The sequence below is a fragment of the Chinchilla lanigera genome, unplaced genomic scaffold (assembly GCF_000276665.1).
Source record: "Chinchilla lanigera isolate Chin_1 unplaced genomic scaffold, ChiLan1.0 scaffold00071, whole genome shotgun sequence".
Classification (NCBI taxonomy): domain Eukaryota; kingdom Metazoa; phylum Chordata; class Mammalia; order Rodentia; family Chinchillidae; genus Chinchilla; species Chinchilla lanigera.
Genome location: NW_004955472.1, coordinates 9866289 through 9882856, shown reverse-complemented (window position 1 = coordinate 9882856; position 16568 = coordinate 9866289). Strand labels below are relative to the sequence as shown.

The 16568-nt window shown below is 33.9% G+C and overlaps 1 long non-coding RNA gene across 1 annotated transcript; it reads left to right on the top strand.

Annotated features, from left to right (window-relative positions):
- The first annotated feature begins 297 nt into the window (after positions 1–297).
- LOC102028739 lies at positions 298–15893 on the top strand. Its single transcript, XR_001237075.1, has 5 exons — positions 298–383; positions 5901–6070; positions 11600–11656; positions 13474–13770; positions 15825–15893. It is a non-coding gene; the product is annotated as an uncharacterized LOC102028739 (long non-coding RNA).
- Positions 15894–16568: the final 675 nt, after the last annotated feature.

The window sequence follows — 16568 nt, the reverse complement described above, 5'->3', positions numbered from 1 at the left end:
AGGTCCATGTATTGTTTCAGATTGTTTTATCTTAGTCCCTTTTAACCAAAGAGGTTCCTCTTTCCTTTTATTGTATTGGTTTTTCATAGTATGTATTTTTGGAAGAATCTGAATTAGTTGAGTAGTATAATTTTGACATTATGTTTTTGTCCTTTTTATTAGATTTTTTTCTTTAAGAATACTACGAGTCCCGCTATATAGTTCTGATTGCTTCTTGTCAGTTGTTTATAATATTAGACTGTTTTGTTAGAGATGAAGAATTAGGTTTCCTAGTTAGGGTAATAACTGCCAATTCTTTTCAGTTGCAGCACTTTGTTTGACAGTTATGAATATCTCTATGACTTGTGAGTACAGGACACCCCCACTTCATGATACTCCATAAGGTGATTTCGGAGACTTTGCTGTTTATGTATTTAAGTGATTATTATTACACTAGTAGCTGCAAAGTGGTGATATTAAATTTTTACTTTTATTGTACATTAGTTGTATGGAAAACGTCTGTAAACAAAAACTTTTTTTCCTTCTCCTCTTTGATTTCCCCCAATAATTTTTATATGACACATAATAACTAGATCTGACCAAGTAAAACAAGGGTGTGAGGACACAATCTTTCTCTGGATTCTGTTTCTCTTTTCTGGAAAGTTTCTCTGCACCAGGTCTTTTCGAATGTTCTTACCAATTTTTGGCCCAATATCCTAAGTTTTCTCTTACTCTTTCCTGAATATTGCAGGGGCTAAGATTTATTATTAGCTAATTTAGGACTTCAAACTCTCTAAGAACCTAGGTTTTTCATCAAATAAATATAATAATATATATCCTTCATTGGACTCTGAGAGTTTAGTGATAACATTGTCTGACATATGGTTGCAATTTAATAAATTATTATTATTTTCATCAGTAAATGTAAAGCTCAGGGAAAGAATAAATATCTTATATTACACTTTCTTCTATTATTCTTTAAGAACATTACTGATTACTTATATATTTACTTATATAATAACTGCTTTTATATTTAAAGGCTTTTACCTCATTACTTGGCAAAGCATAAAAGGTATAATCTAAATCATATCTAAAATATGGATATTAAATAGAAGAAATTTTCCATATAAACTGTTGCATAAAATTATACCTTTATCAGATCTTTGAATATTGTCTTTGTCAACTCTGCTTCCTCTTCTTTTCTTGGAATATTATAAATATAACAAGAAAGCATTACAATTAATATCTATTGGGTTTTAAAAGTTATAGTTAATCACATATATTTAGAACAGGTGAATTGATGTTGGTATTCACACTCTAAATCCGCATGCCCTGTAGCTAGTTGAATTTTCCTGAGCAATACCACTGAAAATTGAGTTTATACTGTGGAATAAATAAATTAAGAAATACTAGAGGACTTTTATTCAAAATATTTACCTAAATACAAGCCAGATTGAAAACCCATATTTTTAGTAAAGAGCAGTGTCATAAAAAATACTGTAGATAGGAAACTGGCATACATGTCTTGCTGCTCAGGAAAAGAAGAATTAGGAAGGGAATGTATAATTACAAGTAGAGCTACCTGAAAAGTAAACCCTATAGGGAACAAGTAAAATCACATGAGAGAAAGGAGTCTGCACAGAGAATCCTCAAAGCAGAGTTAGAAAATTAAGGTTATTAGTTCTGAAGATGCTGAAAAAATCCAGAGAAGAATTGATTAGAGGTTGCAATTCAGTTATTAAGAATTGGTCAGGTTCGTGCTGCATTTTGAACTTTAAATCAGTAGGAATTATTGATGGATTCAGTATAAAATAATACAGTCCTGGATGCTTGTATGGCTTTGAGACTATACTTCATTGAAATTTTCTTTGTTGTTATGGGATGCTTACCTTTACTTCTTTGCAAATGTCACAATGTGATTAATTAGTTCTAACTCTTTAAAATAAATGATTCGGGTATTTTATTCTAACATTTTTAAAAGTTACATATTTTTAAAATAATAGGATATATTTCAGTTATATATTTATGGATTTTAGTAACAATTTATTATTATGGTAGAGATTTATCTTCTACTTCATATACTTCTCATTTTATTTTTTAAAAAAGATAGCTTTAAATTTATGAGTACATTATAGTATTTTGTTTTGTTTTGTTTTTTTGTGTTTTTTTCTGGTACCGGGAATCGAACTCACAACTTTGCACTTGCCAGGCAGGCGCTGTGCCGCTGAGCTAAATCCCTAGCCCCTTATGAGTACATTAGTACAATGTATTTTCTTTGTGATAACTGTGTCAATACAGTTCATTTCCTATGATGTGCTGTTCCATGACTTTTCTTTTCCCATTGTTTACTGGAGTTAATGATTGCTTAACTTACATTAGTTTTCCACACATATATGAATTTTTTCTCCAAGTGCCTCAATCTAACAAATACCTAATTTTATCCTCTTCAAAATGTCATGTCAAGATTTTCCCATTTAGATGTCATTAAAGCCTAACCTTCACAGAAATATGCTATCTGTTCAATTCATGTGTTATTTTCTCTTCCGTTCTGGATCCCATGCCTTCCTCTGTAGGTCTGCTGAGTCGCCTTTGCTAGCAGAGCATTTCTGCACCTTAAGTGTGCATTAGAATTGTCAGAGCTTTGCTAAAGCAGAGACTTACCTTCTACCATCAGTGTTACTATTCAGCATGTGTTGCGCGGGGACAGTGTGCTCAGTTTTAAAACCAAATTCTCAGGTGATGCTGCTGACTTGGGAAATACACTTTGAAAACCATTCTTTAGGACACCAAGGAGGTAAATTTTTCAGCACTTTCATGTTTTTATACTTCAAGTAGTGTAAAATTTTACATTATTGTCTGCAGTTTTTCATGCTTTTGTGTACTTTTACGGTCCCTCCTTTTACAGGTGGAATTTATTTCACTCTCTTATGGGTTTAGGGATGGTGACGGGCTGAGCTTTAATGGATATGACTCAAGAAAAAAAAATAGAATTTAACCTTGCCTACAGGATAAACTTTTCATGTGTTTCTTCACTTGATTTGAGGTTGAATGCCTAATTAGCATTCTCATCCCAAAAAGAGAGACATGGAAGACAAAGCAGGTGAACTTAGTTTATAAAAGCTTAATCAAAGATAATCTGCAAAATTATGAGCAAAAACTGAAAGTTTGATTTTGTAAGCTACCATATATATACGTATATATATATATATTTGCCAGAGTATAATTATATATATTATAGGAATATGTATAAGAACATATATGAATATATATATATAATGAATTATTAGATAGACTTGTAGGATCAGCAGCAGAGCAGTCCACAGTGGTCCACCTCACACCCTAGAGAATCAGAGGATCCAGTAGCTGCTCAGTCCAGAAGCTGTGCAAGAAGACTGAACAAGGATATGGCATCTGCCTCAGACAGCGCTGCATCCCTAATCCTTTTCATATATTTTTGACAGAGTCTTGCCAAATTGCAAAGTCGCCCAGGCTGAGCTGGAACTTGTGCTCCTACGGTCCCAGCTTACCAAAGTGCTGGGATTACAGAAGGGCACCATCATGCCCAGCGGCCAGACATTTGTGAATCCAGTCAAGTTGACGTATCATGATTCATCCTTACATATACCTCAGAGTTGCAGCGTACTGTGAAACAGTGCAAGATTAGGAAAGTAGCTAAATAACATAAAGAACCTAGTTTCAATTATTTTCTCTCAGATTGTTCATTTGTTTAAGAGTTTATATTTTTTCCCTTTAAGAACAATCTGAGGAATTCTGTTTAAACCTGAGGTTTTGAAATCTCAGAATGATGAACATTGGAGGTTTTTTCTCCAGCTTTGCCCTGACTTCATGATAGGCCCTTTTTATTAAACAGGCAAAAATTTGTGAATCCAGAAATTTTGTTATTGTCATTTCTTTCTTTTATAATATATATTTGTTTTTTTTGTCTTTTGGGTTTTTTTTTTTTGCTGTTTCTAGAACTCTTACAATTTACATTTTAAACCTCAAGCGACTTACCTTTCATATTTTATATTTCCTTCTGGAATATTCTTTTATCTTCTAAATTAATCAGTGATTTTTTAAACATAGGTTTCTTTCTTTAAGCTCTCACAACTCCTTTGAATGTTTCTTATAAAGAACCATATTTTCATTGTAGGAGTCATCTCTTATTTCTGAGGATAGTGAAGATTTATTTATCGATTTTGTACTCTGTGCTGAGAGTTTCTCTATTCAGTTTGTTCACTGCTTTGTCTAGTGTGGGGTTTCCTCTTGCCTGTCAGGTATTTTCCTGACCAGAGTGTTTCCCTTGGGTAGATGGAACTTTTTAATGGCACAAATCTCTTTTCAGTATGACAGATATTGAATCAACTTTTCTATTGCATCACACAAATTTTAGCATGAGTCTCTTTTTTGTTTCCTTCCCAAGCATCGTTGAGGCTCTTCTTAGGGAACCTTCCAGCCGACCTCACATCAGCGTGTGGTACGTGTTGTTTGTATGGTGAGGGGGTCTGAGTGGCTTCGGAGGGGAAATTATGCTTGGCTGCCGGAACTCAGGAGCAGATCAAAGAATGGCTGTTGCTCAGCAACTCATCGTGGAGTCATTTAGTTTCTCTATTTTCAGCCCTGCTCCTCAATTCTGCCCTCAACTGGCTCAGTGGCCATGAGCGTGGAAACTCCTGAGTTTAAAAGGAGAAGGAGGCGTCCCTAGCCCCATTAACAGTAAAGTTCTTATTTCCTATATTCTATTAAGCTTGTTATCACTTCTTTGTGTGCTCTCTACCTTCCAACAAATGCAAATAACTTGTCTGTTTTTTCTATTCTCTTTTTTTCTATCCCAGAGTTCATAATAATTTACCATAACTTTGGCAGAGCCTGGGAAGGAAGATGAGTATGCACAAGCAAGCATGTATGTTTAGCTATGAGAATAATTTTGACTGTATCAATAAGACTATAACCTCCTTGAGGACAGGGTGAGCAGCTACCATATTCAAAATCCATACTCAGATTAGCTCAGTGCTAGGTGCATATTAGCACTCATTAAACACATGCTGAATAAGTTAACATTTGAATGAATGCTTCAAGAAGAAATATTCACGCAATATTTAGATGCCCATTTAACACAGTTTATAAATTTTTAAACACAAAATATTAAAAATGCAGGGATGGGAATTAAAGTAAGCACTACAATTCTAGTAATGTGACTGCATGATTTGGACAGACAGACAAGTATTATTTAGAAATTTGATTCTGTTTCCTTACTGTAAATTAACATAATAGATTTGGCAGACTATCTATACTAAAGTCTTTCCAGGTGAAACTTACTTATCTACTTCAAGTCACATTTGTGGAATTATATCGGGACTGCTAACTATTATAAAATGATTCTTCCTTTTATCGTGAGATGACAGGAAGTTAAATGCTTTGTTTTTCGTTTGTGGTTCTTAAGTATGTCTTGGTGAAGACCACTCCTTTTGTCTGCTTACCGTAAAATCTCATATGCTTCTATTTGAACCAATCTTCTGTTAGGTAGCTGTATAAACACATATTGTAGGGCAACATTCACATGTGAGGTAAAATGCTTTGGTAAAGAGTGCAGAAAGTAAACATAGATAAGAATGTTCTTCTCTGCAAGTTTAAAATTTCTCAGCATCTTTAATATGGCACTTTTATAACAGCGTTGGCATGATGAATGTGCACCTATCAGAAAAGGTAAGTTGGGTTACTTTACCTTGTTTTGTTTTTAAAAAACTTTTGAGTCCTAATTTGATTCAGGCCTTTTGATTAATGTCTCCATAATTCAGTATGACTTAAAAAATATTCTATTACAAATATCTGGTTTTGTGTATGTTTGATACATCAGAACATTTATATGCGCAGGCAAGCATTCTTCAGTGAAAATTTCTTAAGGTTTCATTTCTTTCCAGAGAGGATGCTAGTGTGCGATGAAAGTTACAAACACACATAGTAATACCTCGGTTCATGGCTGCTTCGCTTCTGGTCTCCAACTCTGCAATGGATGACAAATGTGACCACAGCCATCTTCCCTGCATGAAAGTGAATGCAACCACCTTCCTCAGAATTGTGGGGTAATTAGGTACATGGATATATATATATGAAAATAACTCAGGAATATAACATTTCTTGGATTACATATAATGCATTACATTAAACTCGGGCTTTCTTATTGCCTTGGGAATCCTCAAGTTCTCTTTTCCTATCGTGTTTGCATTGGAGTTTAGAGTTTATCTGAAGACATGATATGTACGTTTCACATCTAACAACTGCATTACTTAGATGCACAAATTAAAAACCTGTGAATTTTTGTTGTGTATAGAGAACCAAACTTAGCACTGGTAATGTCCTGTAACTGTGGCATTCTTCATGATCCTTGAAACACCGATGGATAAAATGAATTCACCGTTACTATTCTGGTAATTGGGGATGCACTTGTAGCATAAGTGAAAACCATGGGAGGTCAAAAACTTCAGGGTGGTGGAGAACCCCAAGTCCTCCACACTTTGTCCCTCTATCATTTGACCGTCATTTTATTTCATAATCATGATCTGCTTGGAGCAAATACTTCTGTGCCTCGAATAACTCATTGTCACTATCTTCTTCTCTATTATTTTCAATCCTCAGCTGCTTATCCTCACCTTTTTGCTGCTGCTGTTTTACATGACACAACCTTATTTTTCTATACTTCTACAGCTGTTTTTTTCTTACATTATCCCCCAAAGACCCTCAGAGATATAGGACTGACTTTGTGTACAGTATATATCAGGACTGTATTTATGTGCAGTGTTCTGTTCATAAATTCTAAATTTTGTAAAGGCAGAAGCTATGTTTAGACTGATAAATATTCTATTCCCAGAACCTAATGCAGTATATAGAACATAGTATGCATTCATTTTATATTTGTTGTGTAAGTTAATGTAATTATGCTTCCATTATACTGTGAACTTCTAAATAGCGGAGGACACTTCTTTAGCCCAGCTCCTAAAACATGCGTCTGAGAAACCCTTTGTGATCTAACTCACATTGCATCTCCAACCACAGAAGTGCTTATAAATGTTCAATTGTCCTTGGAATATATGTGCAAATATAAGAAGGAAAGAAAAGGCACAGAACTCTAGAGGGTTTGACAGGAGTATATGATTTGGATTTAGAGATATTAGACCAGAGAAAAGCAGATTCCAGGTTATTTCGATGCCAAAATACAGAAAAATAAAGCATTTCATTTTTATTTCAATGAATTATTTCATTGTGCTTATTTGACTTACTATGAATTAAACGCTTTTAAATGAAGTGTCTTGGTACAGTTTATATACACAGAATGACCATACTCATCATGTGGAACTTGTACCTGTATGTATTTTGATTCCTCTTTGTTTTCCCACCACCTCCCCTCCCTTCAACCCCTCTTACCCTCCTTATTTGCAAAGCTTTCTTTCCATTTTATCCTTCTTGTGTTCTTTTCCCCTTCCTTCCTTTTATGCCTCTCGCTTCTCTATTTCCCCTTTCTTTTAAACCATTTCATCCTATTTCACAATATCTATTGTACATTTTGGTCCTTATTTACTCTTTCAGTTTCTCACACCAGAGAAACAATGTAATATTTGCATATTGTCTGGTTTATTTCACTTTAAATATACGATTTCAAGGTGCATCCATTTACCTATAAAAGTCTCAAGTTTATCCATCTTTATGGCTAAGTAGTATTCCATCATACAAAGAAATTATATGTTTTTTATCCATTCCTTAGTTGGTGGGCATTTGGGTTGTTTCCAAGACTTGGCTATCACAAATTGTGCTGCTGTAAACACAGGGACACATGCTTTGCTGTGGTATTATGTTTTTAATTCTTATGGGAAGATACCCAGAAGAGGAATACCTGGGTAAGTGGGACTGCTAATTATGGTTTTGTTGGGAATGTCCGCACTGATTTCTACAGTGATTCACTCTCACCAACTGGGTAAGTGTTCCTTTTACCTCACAGCCTCGCCAGCACTTGTTATGGGTTGATTTCTTATTGATAGCCATTGTTTCTGAGCTGAGATGAAATCTCAGTCTTGCTGTAATTTTCATCTCTTGAATGACAAGTGATGTTGAATATTTTTCATGTATTTATTTTCCATTTATCCTTCATCTGAGAAGTGTGTATTTATCTCAGATGCCCATTTTTGGATTGGGTGTTTTAATTTAGGGTGTTGTTTGTTTTTAAATTCCTTACATAGTCTAGATAGTAATCCTTGGTCTGAAGGATGTCTGGCTAAATTACCCTGATGTCAAAATTAGAGAAGGACCCATCCAAAAAAGTAAACTACAGGCCAATCTCCTCAGTGAACGTAGGTGCAAAAATCCTCAATGAGATGCTGGCAAACGGAATGCAGCAAATCATCAAAAAGAATACCCGCTACGACCAAATAGAATTCATTGCAGGGATGCAGGGGTGGTTCAACATATGCAAATCAATAAGTGTAACATGCCCATCACTATTGCCAGCACAACCTGGGGTTCAATGTCAAGCACTGCCAAAGCAAATCATACTCAGAAGTTTTTATGTGGGATTGGTTGTCCAACAATTAACAAAATATATAGGAAAACCCAACTAATAGTCTGCAAATTTCACATGCATAGTCTCTGGGGCAGTTTTCAGAAATGGCTATGCATAAATAATAACCATTAGTCAATGTAAGAATTGAAATTCTTTTGACAATATAATGTTACTAATAACTTATGAAATCTTTATTCTTGGCAGTTGAAGGTAGAAATACTTCACACATCTTTTTCATGTGTTTAGGAAATTGAAAAATATAAACTTAAATGACAATTATGACCTTATTAAGCCAAGGGAAGACATGTTTTTATAAAAAGGTTTGCAGTTGAAAATAGATAATCATCTTAATTATTTGAACTTGCTAATAATTGTCTTCTATGTAATAGTAGCACAAGTTTATTCTTAATATGCATATATTTTGCTAATGTTAAAATTAGCTGATTAATATTGATGTCAGTTGAGGCCAGTGGTTAATGTCTGACATCTGCTGGGAAAGTCAGTGTTCCAGTTTAGGAGGTTGGCATTTCTGTTGAGGTTAGGAAGCAGGGTTAGTGTGTAAAGAACTATGGTTAAGGAATTGCGTGGTTAGGTTAGGAATAGGGTAGGATCTATTTTGTTTCTGTTTATCTTGGTGTATTTCTGTTGTCAAGTTGCTTGCTCCATTCTGCGTTAACTCTTCGCCTTTGTTCCCTTGTGGCACATTCACTGAGGCACGTTATTTCACTTGCTGTCTTCTATGTTAATGGACTGATTGATCTCTTTTTCTTCTCTGTGTTATTCCTTACCTTGCCCTTAATCTTTTCAATTGAGACAGAGGCGTTCTTATTTTCTCCAATCGTTTGTCTGAGTTACAGTCAGATTCTTGCAGAGATTTAAAGTGGAGAGTTAACTTTGACATCATCCTTTCCCAGATGCTTTAATCTTGATGTTAATATGACATCAAAGAGGATATTGTATTTTAGTTTGGAGACAGAGAAACATTGATTTGTCCCAAGTTTGTCTGAAATGTTAGTACGTCAAAAATATAAACAGTAGCAACAACCACCAAAAGTCATAAAGTTTAAATTTTCAGGCACATATCTAATTTCTTTTAATTTTGTCTCTGGGATTTCAGTTTGGTTTCAATTTCCAGCCCTTATATAAGGAGAACAAAAAAGCAGAGCTTCCATGCAACTTATATGAATGAATGCTTTGCATCCTACTGATTAGAACATAGGAGACAACCACAAAGCAGCCAAAGATTCAGAAAGCGGATCACCTAGAAAAGGAAAAAATACCTTTGAATGAATGTGTAATTAAAATCCATTTCCATTGTATTTCCCATTTACATCAAATACAAATCAAGTATAAAACTACCAAAGTCTTGAAAATTCAGGAAATTTCTCAAAGACATTTACAGGTCAAACTACATTAATATGAACTACTTAACTAATGTTTTTAATGAAGATTCTGAAGTCATCGTATTAGTGTGATCAAAGCACTGCCTGCAGTAAGTAGAAAACAGAATGTCACAATTCGTGGACAATTTTATTTTTCTCAGAAACTGCTTTTAGAAAAGCAATACAGTCTTTTTAAAATGTAAATATTTCAGATAACACTCAAAAATTTTGCTTCAGTACATATCTCCTATTATGGGAGAAAGTAAAACAAAATCAAGAGAGACATGAAATTAGTTACGAGTATTTCATATTTAAGTACAAACTGGTGGAAAGAAAAATGGTACAGTGGAGATTACACTACCTTTTAGACAGGATTTTGGCATTTAATTTCAGTAGTATGAGACCCAAGTTGGCAAAATTTTACCGTGAGCAAGTGCTTCTAAACTTTATGTATCTAAGATTCCACATCATTAAGATGAGTTGAATAATGCGGAGTCCATGATAATCAGTGAAGTGTTATGTGTAACACATTTAATCATACAGGGATCATAGTAAATTCACAATAGATATTTATATTAGTAAAAGTAGGAATCCTAACATGATCCCCTGTTAGCACTGGGTCTTTTCTTGTGCTCGGGAAGCTAATGAACAAATAAAGAGAGCACACTGTCTTTATAAGAACTTTTAAGATTGAAGGAAATAATGGAAAGTTGGAAGATACTGTTTTGTCCAGTAGAATAGTTCTTTAGATTATGACAATGGATAATGTCTTGAAAAATATTTTCTAAAGTTAAAATATTTATTAATAACTTAAATTAAGTATTTAGCTTTTACTCACGATCCTAGCTTTAAATTCTGGAACCTCATAGAGTTCAAGAGTCAACATTTTCCCTTTTGTAATCATGCTAAAAATTACATTGCAGGAATGATCCCCTTGTTACATAGACTACTATCTGACTTGAAAATTTTTATTTGAATATACCATGACCAGTACATAAGAGATTCCTCTGTTCAAAGGAATTGTTACTAACTCCTCTTCTATCACCATCACGTCAGCTGACAAGAATTTATATTTACCTATATGCCAGGCACAGCCAAAAGGCGGTGGTTGATTTGGTCCTCTTTTTCTTCAAAACCCTCATAAGACACATTTCATAAATCTTATTTCATTAGAGACTGGGAGTAACCTAGGTTATATCACTAGACTAAGGGCTTGCACCTAGTCCAAGAGAGTCAGATTTTAAATTTTTTTTTCTAGTAGAAAATGTTGAACTTTTGTCTCTCCATTTTATTGTTACATTTCTTTCATTTTGAAAATGCTATAATGTAAACTCTACTATTTTTGAAAGATGTGTTTGAAGGTTCAAAGTTTAACCAAAATTTAAAAACATTCTAAAAGGTGGAATTAGGATGGTAAATGAGGCTCTTGTATAATCCAAGATGGGCTTTAAAATATTATTTCATTAAATTCTAAATTAGAAGGCAGATATTATTATTACTATTTAAATACATACATGTGTATTTTTTGATACACATAGGTTACTAGTGCATAGAAATTGAACTAGCATATACCAAAATTAGCTTGGGAATGCTACTTAAGGTTGTTTTAACATTTGTGATAATCCTGGAATAATATTACTGTATTTCTAATGAAGCTACTGTTAGCTAAAATGCCCATCTTTTCCAGGTGCATGATTCAGCAGACATTCGAAGATCTGGTACCTCTGTGACTAAGGACCTAAAGGTTACGTTCTTAAGAGAATAATTTATCAGATCATTGCTCTAATGTGAATCTTCCCCTAGGAGAGATTCATACTTGGTCTATACTAATTCACTTTTGTGACACTAAAGTTATTGGTTGTCTCTGCTGCCAACTAAAAGTAGAACCAAATAACAACATGATACAGGAAAGCAAAATAAATAAAATTAAGGGAATTCAGCAGATTGATACTTTGATTCATAGTTGCAATGTCCATGACCATAAAAACTGTCATTCAGGTGACATTAATGTTGTTACTGACTCAAGGAATGTGCTCATGCATACAACATTGTATTGTAATACTCTTTATCATTTTGTAATAATAGTAAGCAATCAATGTAGTCTTTCTCTGAAAGAAAAACATAATAACATAACACAGTTTTAGCATCCAAATTGATAAATTTGGATAATCCTGGAATAATATTACTGCATTTCTAATATATACCTAAAATATTAGTCATAAGATGAAACCTTTCATGTCTGTTATATTCATTGTGATATGGTACTCTTGATCTCTTATTTACTCTAATAAAATAACTATCAAATTACCTCCTAAGTTTTCAAAATAATGAAATAATTGGCATTATGGCAATAAATGGGCCTTCTAAACTGTTTTCAAAATGAAACATATCTCAAAAGAACCCACAAATAAGAAAAAGATAACACAGTCAGAAAAGTATGCTTAGGACGCAAAAGTGAGCAGTTTTTGAGCATGCTAGTGTAGGGCAATTGGCTCTTTCAGTAAAATGAATCAATTGTATCCCTATTTCAAAACAATCTTTTAGGGTTTGATTTTTGATACATAATATTAACTTCACTGTAGATTTCTAATATAAGAATATGTAACAGGCTTAGAGCACTTTCCTAATTTAGTATTTCAAAGCTTGTGTAAAGAAAATGTTTTCCTGTTTTTATTCTTACGGTAACTTATAAGAATGCTCTTGTAGGAACATTTTATTTTCCCTTGCCTAGTCTCAATAAACAAACTTTAGTTGAATTTCATGAAAATAGATGCACAGCATAGATACGTGATTTAACTGTCAAGCAAACTGTAGGTAGTTGAGGTACATAGCCCTCTTCTTCCAGGAAATTAGCAGTAAAATTGCATCCATTGTCTTCAAAATACTTCCTCACTTTGGCCCTTCAATGGAATTTTAGTGCCACTTTTGAAAATATTTTGAATTACTAGTCAAAAAGGAATTTTACAATACTCCCATACAGTTCTTCCAAGTTTCAGCCCACTAGCATGGGGAGTATTCATTTTTATTCAACCAAGAGAACAGAAAACACAGCCAACTGTAGCAGTTGCTTGCTTCAAAGATTCAAGTCTATTAGGAATCATCAAAAAGAACAGGCAGCACAAATGGTTAAAAGTAATTTAGTGCTTCTGAAATTAAATTGTTTGAATAGCTGTTTGATTTTTAACAGCATTCTTTAATGATTTATATTTTGAGATGATATGTATGAAAATAGGTGTCAATCTGAGAAAGCATTTGCATATTTGTAGGAATATTAATTTTATGCACTGTTTTAAGACTGAATTTAATAGAACCATAATCCAGTCAATTTTTAGCATTTTCTTGATTTGTATAAAAATGTATTTAAATATTTGATTCTTTACTAAGTGCTATATAGACTGACTGTATTTGTAGGAGCATGTTTTCATTATTCATTTGTCATTTTAATACATTTTGCAGCTTGCAAAACTACGAATGTAGCAAAATATAATGATAGGAAAAACAATCCCAGTAATGGAAATCTATCACATCAGAACTGATTATATATTTTTCTTTCTTTTTCAGCTCCTCGTGGGCAGTTTTGAGACCCGATCTATCCTTCTTCCTTTTGTTTAAGTATTTTTAAATTCCGGTCATTTGTGTGGGGAGAATTTGCAGGTGTTTCTCAGAGAACTTTCTCCCCTCTAGCTGGCTGTGGAAAGGACAATGCAATTAATAACAGATGGCACAGGATGACCACGTCCTTGAGAGAACGCCTTATTGGCACCTCCTGCTAATTGTATCACATATAACACAACTAAAAGCATAATAAATCTGAACTGGGGGACATTTTATGCAAGAGCTCTTCTCCTTTTCCAGACGGTAAATTGCTCAGCTCTTGAAATATCTATAACCTTCTGACACCCAACTTGCATTAGCTTAATTGCCTTTTTTTCCATTTCCCTTCTCTGCCTTTCTCTCCCTCTCCCTCCCTCCCTCTCTCTCTCTCTCTCTCTCTCTCTCTCTCTCTCTCTCTCTCTCTCTCCCCTCCTCTCCTCCTCTTTCTTAGGGTTTTAAGAGAAAAATAGGGTTCTTGTTTTTCTACACATTTTAGTGCTGTGCCTAAACAGCTGTATTTTCTAGATTGTGTAAAATTTGGTCAGAGTTTGATCTGTTGGCTTTAACAGGAAATTATTCTTTTAAATGGCTTAAAAACATTTTCCTTAATATTCATATTGGAAAATAAAGCATATATATAGCTGATGATACACTTTAATAAACCAGTAGCAGAGTATTCTCATTAAAAATAGGAAAACATGTAAGCCTCAAATGGACAAACACACACATTCATAAATGTAGATATAGATACATACATGCACAGGGCTGCTCTGTTTTTGTACAATTGTAAAATCACACAATATCCTGCAGGAGGAAAATGATTGTCCCCGCCGAAGATGGATATAATACTTTGCTATGATTAACAATTTGTTAAGGAAAAGTTGGGTTGTGCATCAGAATGTAACCGCCTAGCAATTTTCTTTCTCTAAGTAAATGCTTTAGTAAGTAGTTTTAATTTCATATTCAGTTGCTGCACATCTTGCAGCAATTGAATATGAAATTAAAACTACTTACTAAAGAGAGTAATCTATCAACAAAGTCACCTATCAGAGAGTCACCTATCACCTATCAGAGAGTCACCTATCAATCAACAAACAAACCAAAAGCCATTTAAATTCTATGAAATTACATATTAAAGGCATGGAGATTGTGTCTAGACCCGCCAGCTGTGTGTGGGTGTGTGTGCACCTTCTTTGCCATATAGATATATATTTCTCTCCATTGGTTTATGGTCACTGCTGCCAGTAACCTTAGTATTTATGCCAGTTGAATTAAGCAGTTCTAAAATAATAAGGCAAATAATAAACCACTCAAATAACATAGAGTAAGAGAGAAAAATCGTATTCTGAAATCTTTCTGTTCTTAGTTCTATTTCTAGTTCACGTATTAAGAACTTATACTTTGATCAATAACCTTTAGGTCAGTCCTGGGCCTGGGACACACCTGTAAATGAGTTGTAAGGAAAGTGGGAAACTTTCTTGACTGACCATTCTTACATGTTCTCTGAGGTGACAAGAATCATCATTAGTGGGTCATTTGGTAAGCATGTAGTCCCTCACAGCAGATTTGTAACAGCGTAAATAAAATCAATGCTATTATTAGTAGTACGAACCTGAAAGCATTTTTAAATCCCAATTTATATATGGCTAGTGAAATATGCTGGGCAAGTCCTGCTACTCTTCTGAGCATCATTATATTCCCTTATAAAGTAAAGGATCACTAAAAAATTAGTGACCATTGGAGAGTGCCCTGTTGAAGACTAGATATTCTGCAGGCCCTTATTGTAGACGGGTGAGGAATAGCAGATTAATACAGAGCAGTGGAACACAATTCTCAGAGCAATTTTACTATTGCTGTTTGTATTTGTGTTTCATATAGTATTTCTTTAGAATAAGCTCTTAGTACATTCCCACATGGCCAAATCATTTAAAAAGAGACCATATTATTGCTAATGTTCCTTTCAGCTAAAAATTTGAGGATTGATAGACACATATGAATATAAATGCATACACCGAATTTAATTTGAACTAATTCTATTGTTCTCAAAGTTCTTTCTACTTGTTGAATAACGAATAATACAGGTATGAATATCAATAATCTTCTTTGTATTAAATGAATCTGTGGATATTCAAATGTGTGCCCCTTCTTTGACTCTGTATTTTAAAGAATACAGAGTCAAAGGAGGAGACCTTATGGTCTCCTCATTCACTCAGGAGACAGAATCTCTAAAGCAAAAAGTGAAAAATTATTCTCATATTTTTCTTTGTTTTTATGTTTGTCTCAGTCATCCTTTTCTGTTTATATCTCCCAATTTTCAGGTCAAATGTACATGAAGAGCTTCTCGATGGATAAGTGAACATAATTTTGTTACCCTTTAAAAATAATAAAACTCTATCATTAGTTTTCCTGCTATTTTCCTTTTCTTACCCATCTACACTGCCCCTACCATGTCCCTGTTATGTCTAGTTGCAGATTCTTATTACTGGGTAAGTAGATTAAAACATGTTTTCAGTATATAGAAAGGAAACAAAAAGTAACATGATGTAAAATGTACTTGTTACCATCTATCCCTGCACAATTAGGGTTATTATTTCTGACTTTCTCACTTTTGGTTGCTGCAAGGATTAGAGCAATTCTATGGGCAAAGTATGCGAAGCACACAAACAACTGAATGCATTAAACAGTCTCTTTTGGGATAAGAACCATATGACTCTGTCTCTTACCTGGTTTCCTATAATCAATGCTCAGTAAGTCGTTGGTAAATACATAAGCACATTAATGGATAAGTAATAATATCTATAATTCTATTTTTGAGCCAGTGCAGAAAACAAGGTGAATGCCACTAGAGATGGACTTTCATTCTGTGAATTTTTATAAAAATTTAGTAAAGAACAATGAACACGTGGGCAAATATTGTTTATCTATATATGTGACTACAACAACTGCAAAAACAAAACTAAATCTCCCAATATGTCTGGTTTGCTTCCTGTGTATAAATTTCAATAATACTTTCATTTAAAAGTAATTGGGAAGAGAAAAATTGAAGAAAGGAGTCAGAAATC